The 11,633-nt window shown below is 37.7% G+C and overlaps 1 protein-coding gene across 4 annotated transcripts in view; it reads right to left on the bottom strand.

Annotated features, from left to right (window-relative positions):
- Positions 1-1,581: 1,581 nt before the first annotated feature.
- Positions 1,582-11,633, bottom strand: part of LOC135320669 (actin-related protein 3B-like) — a 38,032-nt gene continuing 27,980 nt past the window's right edge. For all 4 annotated transcript variants that reach the window (XR_010379925.1, XR_010379926.1, XM_064483794.1 and 1 more), the window contains 3 exons: positions 6,843-7,418; positions 3,978-4,078; positions 1,582-2,030 (listed from right to left, as the gene is read on the bottom strand). The gene's annotated coding sequence lies outside the window, so the exon portion shown is untranslated. The remainder of the gene's footprint in view (positions 2,031-3,977; positions 4,079-6,842; positions 7,419-11,633) is intronic.

Genomic DNA, 11,633 nt, shown 5'->3' with positions numbered 1-11,633 from the left:
TTGACTCAGCTCATAAGACAGGGGATTGTGCCAAGGGAGACAAGCCAAGAACACCTGGGGCTCTTGCCCATATATCCATTGAGCACTTACTTCTTCAAACTGGGCTGTCACTTAGAATTGACCTATTGTTCCTTACTCCAGCACCAGAGTTGTGGCTCAGAGATTTTCCCTGGGAGGAAAGGCAGACCATAGAACAGAGAGCTCAAATTATCTCCCCAAAGGAGCCAACTTTATTTGCAACAGCATATGAAGTTCAAATCTAAGTGTGCTTTCAAAAACAGTAGAAGTGTTGGTGAGAGGCAATGGGGAGGAGACTGATAAATTCATTGAAGATACAGGCTAAATGATAAGCCAACTAGTTGCTGGAGAAAAATAAGAAACCAGCTGCAAGAACTAGAGTCTGAATAAATTTCAAACTTTGACCATCAGGAACTGTCCCTTCATAGCAGCCTGAATTTGACTGGATTAGGGTGTAAATAAATTATTCTCCAGGGCATTGTTATGAACAATAGAGCTTTTAACCAGCAGTTAGTGGAGTTTCATAGGTTAGTGTGGTCAGGTAACTAGACAAACACTGCCTAAGTCCTGCTAAAACCTTGTTATCCCAAAGTGGCTGGGCATGTCCAAGGATGAATCCCTGAGGAAAAACATCAGAGGCTTTACCCTGTGTCTGTTTAGGGGATAGAGGAGGAAGAGAAGGGAATGGACAACACTAAAATAATCCAGTTAGTCTTTAAACAAGTAAACAAGCTAACAACAATGACAAGCACTGAAAGAGGGGAGAGATGAAGCCAGTACCCAAAGTTGCTGCAATATCTAAAATGTTCATTTTCCAAAAAATATGAGACATGCAAAATAAGCAGGAAATTATGGCCTAGATACCAGAAGAATAGCAGGCAATAAAGCCACCTGCAGGAGAGACCAGATGTGAGAAAAGAAGCCATTATAAATATGTTCAAAGAAACAAAGAAAACCATGATTTTAGAAGTAAAGCATGATGACAGTGTCACATCACATAGAGAACATTAATAAAGACACAGAAATTATTAAAAATAACCAAATGGAAATTTTGGAACTGAAAGGAGCAATAACTGAAATTTAAAAATTCACTAGATGGAATCAATAATACACTTAAACGGGCAGAAAGTAAAAGTACTTAAGAATAGATCAATAGAAATTATGCAATCCAAGAACAGAGTGAAAAAAAGAATGAAGAAAAAATGAGCAAAGTCTCAGAGAAATGTGGGACACTAATGTATACCAACAGACATGTAAAGGCAGCACCAGAAGAACAGAGAAGGAAAGGAGCAGAAAAATATTTGAAAAATTAGTGGCTAAAAAATTCCCATTTCCTAAAAAATTTAAATCTACATATCCAGGAGTTTCAACAAACTGCAAGTAGGATAAACTCAAAAAGACCCATGAATAGACACATAGTAAAAATGCCAAAGAAAATCTTGAAGGCAGCAAGAGGAAAATGACATCTTGCTTAAGAAAACTCGTATAAGATTAACAGTTGACTTATCATCAGAAACAATAGAGGGCTGAAGGCAATAGGATAATCTATTCTCAGTCCTCAAATTTTAAAAGCTCTTAATCAAGAATCATATATCCAGCAAAATTATCATTTAAAAGTGAAGATGAAATAAAAAGACATTTGGAAAACAAAATCTGAAAGAATCTGCTGCCAGTAGACCTACCTTACAAGACATACTAAAGTTAGTTCTTCAGGCTGAAAGCAAGTGACCCAAGACAGTAATTTGAATACACACACACACAAAACAAAGAACACTGATAAAGGTAATTATGCAATTATAAAGGAGTATAATTGCCTATTTCTTATCCTTTCTTATCTTGTTTAAAAATCATAAGGCAGTATACATTTAATTGTATTTGTGGGCATATAACATACAGAAATGTAATATATTTTCCAATAGCATGGCAAAGAGGTTGGTGAGAACAAACCAACATTGGGTTAAGAATTGACTCCAGATGTTTCACTTGAATCCAAAGGAACAAATGCATAGAACCTGAAATGGAAAGAAGGCTAATATGAGAAAAATTATACATATAACATAAAAATTGTGTTCTACACTGGAAACTGACACAACACTGGAAACTGACTATAACTCAATTTAAAAAAAAGAAAAATTATACGTATAAACTTGCTCTCTTTTCTCCTCTCAGCTTCTTTAAAAGACATAAAATTACATAAAGGAATAATAATTATAATGATGTACTGTCGGGCTTATAACATGCATAGAGATAATACCTATGACAAGAATACCACAGTAAGAAAGAAAAGAGAGTAGAGCTATATGTGAATGCTGTTTCTACATTCTCTGAAATTGCTGGTGTAATTGTGAAACTGTTTTTGATAAGACATATATGGTAAGGCCTAAAGCAATCACTAAGTAAAAACTAAAAATATATAGCAAGAAAATCATTAAAGAAGTTAAAAAGTAATATTAGAAAATATTCAATTAATGAAAAAGAAAACAGTAATGCCAAAAAAAGACTTGAGGTGTAGAGAAAATAATAACTTAAATGAGAAATGTAAATCCTATTGTTTTGCTTAGTTTTGTTTTTATGAACTCTGGATACAAGTTCCTTATCAGATATATTATTTGTGAATATTTTCTACCATTTTGTGGGTTGTCTTTTCATTTTCTTAGCATTACTTTTTCAATTAATGCTATGTCTCTCTCTCTCTTTTTTTTTTTTTTTTTTTCCTTAAAATGAATCAGAGCAAACACAACATGTGTACAAATCTATAGATAAAGCTGCTCTGGAAAAAATGCATAAATACATGGCAAAGAAATGAGACTTGGCATTTTAATGCTGATCATGCCATCCTCAGTGCCATAACACCAAATCTGTGCTTGCAACACAGTAAAATATGTGTATCTGCTATACCCTACTTCTCAAATCCAGGACTTATGAACTCAAATCAGAATTTGCCATCAAAAACTCAAACTTGAATTCCTGTACTAGGAATGTCTCCAGTAGAGAGCACTAATGTTTTTTGAATATTCGGTGTAAGTAGCTTTAATTGAGATAAGGCCTAGGAAGGAGTTACAACCATTTCCCATTCCCATATATTTGGGTACACAAGACATAGGCATTTATTCCATATCTATTAACAGTTTACAGAGCACCCACTGTCCCCAGGCACCACATTAGGCCTTGGGATCCTGAGGAGGAAAAGATACACTCTTACTCTCAAGGAATTTGGCCTAGTGAAGAAGACTGTCTCAATCCCCTAATAACATCTCCTTGCATCAATCAAGTAAAGCATTTACTAATCATGCACTTTCCTATCACAAACTACATACATATATGTAGAAAAGCACATGGACTCTAAGCATTTGCAAACAGTAGGTTCAGGAGGGCCTTAGAGAAAATCTAGTCAAAATCTCTCATTTTATACCTGGAAACTAAACCCAGAGTGGATAAGTGACTTACCCACGATCACGACAAGAACTAAGATTAATATGGCACTTCCTATAATCCTAGAACTGCTCTAACAGTATTGTTTATTTAATCCTCACCACAACTCATTTTTGAAATACAAAACTAAGGCACAGAAAAATTAATTAACAACAAAAATCAAACAGCTCACAAGGGCAAAGTCAGGATTTGAATCTAAGTAGTCTTGCTCCAGAATCCATACTTTTAGTCACCATGCTATATTTAAGTAGCTATGTCTAAAGGCAGTCATGATTTTCTGACTCATGTTTTTACACTGTCTTGTTATTTTATACTGTCAGGGCTTCCAGCATCTCTAGAACCCATTGGTCAAAAATTATCAAAAAATCTCAAGATATTATGGTACTTCAAAGTCACAAGATCCTCGATTTGGGGAAAATGGCTCAATTCAACGTGGATGTACATGTTACCAGAAGGTGAAGATAAAGACATGCACAGACATGAGAAATATAATAAGTAATCTTGTAATAAGTATTCTTTTATCTTACTTTGAGAAATGTTGCCACTTCTGTCTCATTTCCTTGTCTTCCTGAATCACTTCCATGTACTCCTTCTCACTTCCAAATCCCAGTCTTTAAGTGTGTTGATTCTTCAATCAAATAAGAACATGTTAATGTAGACAGAGCTAGGGATTAAATCTTGAGAGGACCCTGCACTATACAAGATAGAGAAGATGTGCATTTCAGAAGCCTCAGACTTCACTTCACCCATTCATTTATTATCTAACAAATATTTATTGGGTGCCTGCCATATGCACAACAATGCACTGGGTTCTGGGGATGTGCTAGTCTATGTGATGGATGTGACCTTTACTCTCCTGAGGTCCACAGTCTTACAGCATTCCTCCAGAGTAAGTTAGGGATCAATAGTTAAGCACTTGTCAATTCTCAACCCGTTGGGCCTCTGAATGATGCCTGAGCTACAGGAGGATGAACAGAATGACTCAGCAAGACTGGGGACTGCTAAGAGATGCTGTCACTCTCAGGTGTGCAGACTACAGAGGAGAGAGCATGTTATTTTGAAATGACAGTAATACACTGAGTGATATGCATGAACTATAAAATAGTTTATAAATAGAAATTATTTGCATTATGATTATGTTTTGTCAGAATGCACACATCTTTTTTTGTGTGTTTGTGTCCTTGAGGACCCTGAAGAACAAAATTTTGTATCTGATTATTGAATTGGTTAAGTAAATTAAGCAAATCCAGGCATTTTATTTGATAATCAAGTTCACTCAAAGATGAAGGTAAAATTATAAAATTTACACCCACTTACATATTTGTTTCATCCTTTAGTATGCTTCCCCCCCTCATTTTTACTTGTAATCAATCTGTCTGTAACTCCCCCAGTTACACAGAGGCCTTTACCAGACACAAAAAGCTATTCTGCTCACAAAAACAACAGGCTTTCTTAAGCCTTAAGTTTTTTTTTTTTTTAATTTGCCCTTTAGGTCTCAATTTCTCTGAGAAATCTGGGAAGTCCTCTCCACTTTAGCCCACTCTTTCATCTACCAATGTAAGACCCAACTACATTTGCCCTTCAATTTTGTAATGAGATAAAGGACGCCTGATTTATTATCATACTGCTCTTTTTCATAATGTGACCTGGTTACATTCAGCTATTATAAAGCATATTTGAGTCATAGGCTCTGAACCATGTCAATATCCTGTACTAGGAGATTTTAATCAGCCCTGAATTTGCTCATATATCCAGCTACATATTGGCCTCTATTTTTTTTAAACTATAAGTTTCTTGAGGGCACATGTTTATTTGTTTTTAAATCCTCCAAAAACAATTTGGTGGAGAGACTGAATTGGAGATAAAGAAGTTAGCAGAGATAAATTAGTAGAATAAGTGGATAACTGGAAGGTGTGCCTGCATTTGGATACATAGCATTCAGGAGACAAAGACAAAGAGAACTGTGGTGTAGGGACACACTGGGGTTTGTTTAGTTAGTCCCCACTGATTTATCATGTCCAGCCTAACGGTCCCTGGAGGAATGCTTGGAGACTTGTGGACCCCAGGAGGGCAAAGGCCACATCCATCAAATGGACCAATGTATCCTCAGAAACCAGTCCAGTGTTTTGCACACAGTAGGCATAGAATAAACATTTGTTGGATGATAAATGAGTGGTAAGATGAAACGAAGTCTGAGATATCTGGAACATGAAATATTCCTATCTTCTTTTCTGATATAGTCCAGGATAGTTACATTAAACACAGAAAACAGAAACTCCTGCCTAGACTGTTAGTGGCTTGCCCCAGATCTCACTGCCAGAAGAGCCACCAGCAGAAGCCAAGATACCAATTCTCATACACTTTCTGACTCATATCTTTTCCTCTATTTCTAAAATGTTCTGAATCTTGTTCTTTTACAATTTATATTGATTCTTAAAAATTCTTAACAAACTATATATATATGTGTGTATATATACATACATACACACACACATACACACATACATATGCATACATATTATGTCCTAGTCTTAGAGAATCAGTTAAGATTAGAATTGAAGTTCAGTATTAAATGTGTATTACAATTAACAGATAGCCTAATATTAGGCCAAGAATCACATATGCACAAATACATACACGCACAGTCATTGAGGAAAAAAAGATGGGAGGGGCATGGAATCAAGGCCTAGCTGGTATTAGACCTGGGTTACTTCAAATCAAAGAAATGAAAAAGTTGACTATGAGGAACCTCAGAAACCAGCTGTTTTCACAGTATCAGGAAAACTTTTGCCCAGATTTCAACATGGTCCAGGGAACACAGATTGAATTCTTACAGGGATCCCAGCAAGCACTGTCTCAGTCACTAGCAGAACCCATCAGGGCTTTTTTTATATCACTTCACAGGAGCTAAGGAGCACTAACTCTGCTTTAATTCTAAGCTTTCAGCCTGGCTTCACTTGCAAATATTTTCTTAGAAGTCTTCATTTTATGGATGGGAAAGAGACAATAGTCAATAACTGGCTGGCTCCTGTGTGGCAGATTCCAATATGGGACCCAGATGACAGTACATATTCTTTAAATGGGATGCATGGGAAACTTTCAAAGAAATATTTGGACATCTTCCCAGAAGACAGATTAGCTGGAGATGGCGGGCATCCTGCTGCAGGAAATCGTGTTTTTCCCTTGAAGGAGAGCCTGGAAGATCACCTTCCTAACACTTGTCATAAAAGGAAGGGATGTCATATAGTTAAGGCAGAGGGTCAATCAGCATAGTGGGCTGAGAACACAGAGTAATTGGTCATGAATATTTAAGACTGGGACCATGATAAGGGTTCAGCTCACACAGAAGTGCACAGCTGGCCTTGCACAATTACAGTTTCTAGTCAAGCTACCTTATTCCAAAAACACTTGCAATGTCGACCTCATCCTGTCCTTGGACTTCTCACCACTGAGCTCATTCTCAGGGGTCACTCTCAGAATTTCTCCCAGGCCCGAGGAGAGCTCACATTAAAACTCTGCAAACAGGAGATTGAAAAGTTCAGGAAAACATGGTGAAGTCTTTGATCAAAAATAAATAAAAATTCTTCATCAATGACAATATGCTCAATCATACACAGTTGAACCAGCAGGATGACTTTCTGAGAATGCAAAGCCATGAATGCCTACTCACTTTTGTTCTTTTCTTCTGACCTGATGTCTCAGTAGGACTAACAAACTTGAACCCTGGTGTTGAGAAAATATTGCAAAGTAGTATTTCAATTGAGCACTGTAAAGCTAGCCAAACTTTCCCAGACCCATGTTCCTATGCTCCTCCTTCAACCCTGCATGGCCCACCAACCTCTCCTCCCCTTTCAGGTGCTGCATGCTTCCCCTGTAGATTACATACCTCTGAGAAAAGGAATAATGATTCCTGTTTACCTTCGTATTCTGCCTCACCTCTCCAGAACTCCAGTGCTTTCTTTTATACACTGTAGAATTTCAATGTTTTAATTAATTGAAAGAAATAGAGAATTTTCCATTATCAGAAATAATTTTATAATACAGAATTGGAAAATAACTGTTAATACTTGATAATATTCTGTCTTCCATTAATCATAAAAATTTTCTCATGACACAGAGATATCTGAACTCTTATCAAGGCAGCCACATGGAGCAGAGATGATGACACTCAGAGTCTCTCTTTTTTTAATTTTTTTTTTATTTTTTGGTTTGGTTTGGGTTTTATTGTTTTGTTTTGTTTTTCAGGGAATCAACTCATAAAGGCCCTGCCAAACCTAGGAGTGAGTTGATTGCTCCATGTAGGTCATGCAGTTCAATAACACAATTTGTAGTGATCCTTTCATTTCTGTTATTTGTGACTCTGCTTGTGCCATTGGGCAGAGGAACCGGCCACATTGTTGCTCACAGTCATCTCCTTTATCATATGAATGTGAGGAGCCTACCACTAGATATGTCCCCAAACCAATGGGATGCTGTAGAAAACAGAGTATTTCTATGTCTTTTTCTTCTGGATATTCTCAGGTTACCAGAAAGAGATTGACTGAGCCCTGAGGGTGGATTGGTCATTTTTAAGACAATATTTGGGGCAGATAAGGCAAACATATAGAATTTACGTCTTTCTAAATTTTACTTCTCTTTCATGAGTCTCTTTCTGATTATTATCACCTGCACTGATCCATCTCTTCATGTAAGTACTACTTGGTTGTTTTATATGTGTTCACCTAAGTTCTGAGCTGCTTCAGGTCAGAAACCAATATTGATGCTTTTTGATATTGTTCTTGATATCTAGCATACTGATGGGCACAGAATGAGTGCTTAATAATTATGATGAGACTTCTAAACACAATTTTACACTTTGACAAATTTGGCTGTGGAAATAGTGACTGAGTCTTTTAGAATTTTCTATGAACAGAATAATAAATGCATATAGGAAATTTATAAAATATAGATGGGAAATAAAATACAGCAGCATCTTTCAGAGACACAGCTTCTCTTTCCTTTCTCTTTCCAGATCCATGCAGGTGACAGATCTTTCTCTGTCCAACTCTGATGGAGAATATATTCTTTACTGTCCAGTAGCATATTCCCTTTGATTGTCTCTTAGGTATGCAGAATTGTGAGCATATTCGAACTTTCCTTCTTTCCTTCTGTCAAATTCTTTTCAGCAGTTTTACACACACACACACCCTTCCCGCACCACCAATCTTTTGCAGATTATAATCAGGAGTTCTTCAGGCTTCTGCCTAAGAGGGTGGACTTTGCAAACTTGTGGGCCTGGGTTTGAACCTTACATGATCACTTTGGATAAGTTTCTGGATTAGTTAAAATTAGCTGCCAGTTACAGAGACTGCAAAGAACAGTGGCATAAACAAAGTGATGTTTGTTTCTCTTTCACATTAAAAAAATTTCTAGAGAGACAATCCAGAACTGGTATTATGATTTCACAAATCTCCTGAGGCTTAGGCTGGTTCCCCTTTTTAGGTTTGCTAAACATCAGATGAGGTCTTCAATCTCATAGCCCTAGATGGAGCTTTATCCATCACATGCAATGTAGAAATGAGGAAGGAAGGAAGGGAAGGAGACAGAGGAAGGCAAGCATCTATGATCTCTTAAGGAAATTTCCCAGAGGCTGTCATACACTTCCTGTTACATTTCATTGACCAGAATTTAGTATTGTGACCTCACTAAGCTGGAATAGAGACTGGGGAATGTTGTCCTTATTCCAGACAATACTCAGCTGAAATGTGGGCGGTTCACAACCTTAGAAAGAAAGGGGTAAAGGAGCATCGGAGTAGCCAAATACCAGTTACTCTATACCACTTTTTTCTTGACTGTTATTACCCACCTCACAGGAGTCTTAGGATTAAAATAAATGTTACTATGAAAGCATCTAATACAGTATCTAGCATAAAACAAGCTTTCGGTTAATGTTAGTTAATATCCCTCCTTATTCCTTTTTTGTGGATTTTCTCATTTCCCTGATACCCCATCATTGGCATCCAAATTCTATTTTAAATACTTGCCCCAGTTGATGGTACTAAGCTGTAGTCTTGTACCTTTTCATAAGAGGGAGCAACAAATACATTATTATTCAATGTCAGCATTAATTTTTTAGCTTAAAGTTTGGCTTAAATTTAAGACATAGCTCTTGGAATCAAATAGACCTAGATGTGAATCCTGGCTCTGCCGCTTAGTCAGTGTCTAACCCCAGCCTCTTGCTCCCTCCATTTCCTCATCTGTGACCTGGGGTAAGATTCAGATATGAGGATTAAATGAAAATAATAGAGAGAGAGCGCCTGACAAAGTAAGTGGTAGTTTTTCTTATCTTTTTAAATTTGGCCTAATCTGGGTGAACCTCTTTGAAAATGAACTCTTATTCCATTAAAAAAAAAAAAAGTTTTAAAATTGGTCATCTCCATACATATACAAATGAGTGTTGTTAAATTGTTAGTCAAACCTTTTGATAATTGTCTCCAAAATCAGTTTAAACCCAAATAGCAGCAAAGTCTTTCTTGTGTTTTTTTTTAAAGAAAAAACAGCATAGCTGAGCCTTAACCTTATTTAGCTTTGATTTGAATGATTTTTGGCATATCCACTCTTAGAAGCAGAAACATTTCCACCAATGAGTATATTTCATAGCATCTTTCCCCCAGTGGCTAGTTGTTAAGCCCCTACTGTGTCCCAGAAGCTGTGCTAGTTTCTGGGGACATATTGGTAAGCAGAAATGCACATGGTCCCTGCTGCTGTGGAAGTCGCAGTTACTGAGGGAGACAGGTGAATCAATCACTGAAAATAAATGAAAAATTGCCATTATTAAAGTTGTTAGGAAGGAGACATACCGGTGCTGTGAAACTATGTGCGAACATCTTATGATCCAAGGTTAAATGGTGATTTTAGGAACAAAAAATTGACCAGTCAGTTGAAGTAAAGAGATGTTATGAGCATATGGTTTGAAATGAGCTCAGACACAAGGTGAGCCTGCCCTTGGCATGGACCAAAACATGCCACAGTCTCCAGCACCACTCCAAAGAATGCATTTCATGGTTTGGGGCTGTATTTAAAATAAGTGCCAGTGATATATAACTTCTCAATGTGATACTCTGAAAGGGGCTACATAACTTAGGAATAATCTAATTATTTCATAATGTATTCATGCTATATTGATAAATATTAAATTCACATACTTTTTTTTGATACACCAAGCAGAGATATCTGAGAAAATTGGCTGTAAAGTAGGATCTTTTCAGAGAGGGTCAGAGTGTTGATCTGCATTTCCTGTAGTGAGAATGAATTTGAAGCCATTTGGCTGAATGGGGTGGCATAAGAAACACTGTTGGCAGAAGAATAGGTAGCCCACAAAGTAGCAGTGGAGGATGACCACAGGATGAGTGGTGTGAGCAGTGTGTTCCAGAGAGCAGGCAGGACTGTGCTTGGGATGGCCCATCTCAGAGCCAGCAGGCAGCCCCAATGTCCCATCTCTCCAAGGCATTCCAGGTTCACATAGACAAGAACCCAGCTTGGCACCTTGGCAGTGGGGTACCATTTCTCCTTGTCCTGTCCAGCTGAGCTAACGGGGCATCCTTTGGGGAAAATGTTGCCTCTCTGGTCTCTTTTAGGGGTTTGGAAGTTGGCTGGGAGGCTCTGTTCCCATGTAACATGTAAGGGCATGACTGAGCCTCGGGGGAAGAGCTGCCTGACATTGGACTGTAGGTGGTTTCTTGTTCTGAGCTGATAAATTTAAGATGAATTCCATTCATCTAAAGAATTTTAAGTTCATCTTTGTAGGCAAACCTAAATGAGTTTTAGTTAAATGAGGTACCAAAATAGGCAACTGAGCAAGGGCTTGTCTTCCAAAAGCATTTGTGAGTCATGATGCAGTTTCTAGAGGCATAGTTTTGTGCACAGTGGGCAGGTTCCCAGCCCTCCCCAAGAGTATTTGTGCTAGGTATTTACCCTAAGGCGTCACAAGCCTTTCACTTTCACCTTCCCAGGAATGCCATTGGAACTAGGAATTTCCCCAGCTCTTCAATTGCTCTGTAATTGGAATTCCTCCCTCAGGGTGCAGCAAACTTGTTTCGACCTCAGGGACTTCTCAATTGCTGTTCTCTGCCTAGAAAATTCTTCCCCTAAGAATCTGAATGACTGCTTCCTTCTCAATGGAAGGTCAGCTCCAGAGTGACCTC

Source organism: Camelus dromedarius, unplaced genomic scaffold (assembly GCF_036321535.1).
Source record: "Camelus dromedarius isolate mCamDro1 unplaced genomic scaffold, mCamDro1.pat HAP1_SCAFFOLD_114, whole genome shotgun sequence".
NCBI lineage: Eukaryota > Metazoa > Chordata > Mammalia > Artiodactyla > Camelidae > Camelus > Camelus dromedarius.
The sequence above is the reverse complement of the archived record's forward strand: the minus strand, read 5'-3'. Positions and strand labels throughout refer to the sequence as shown.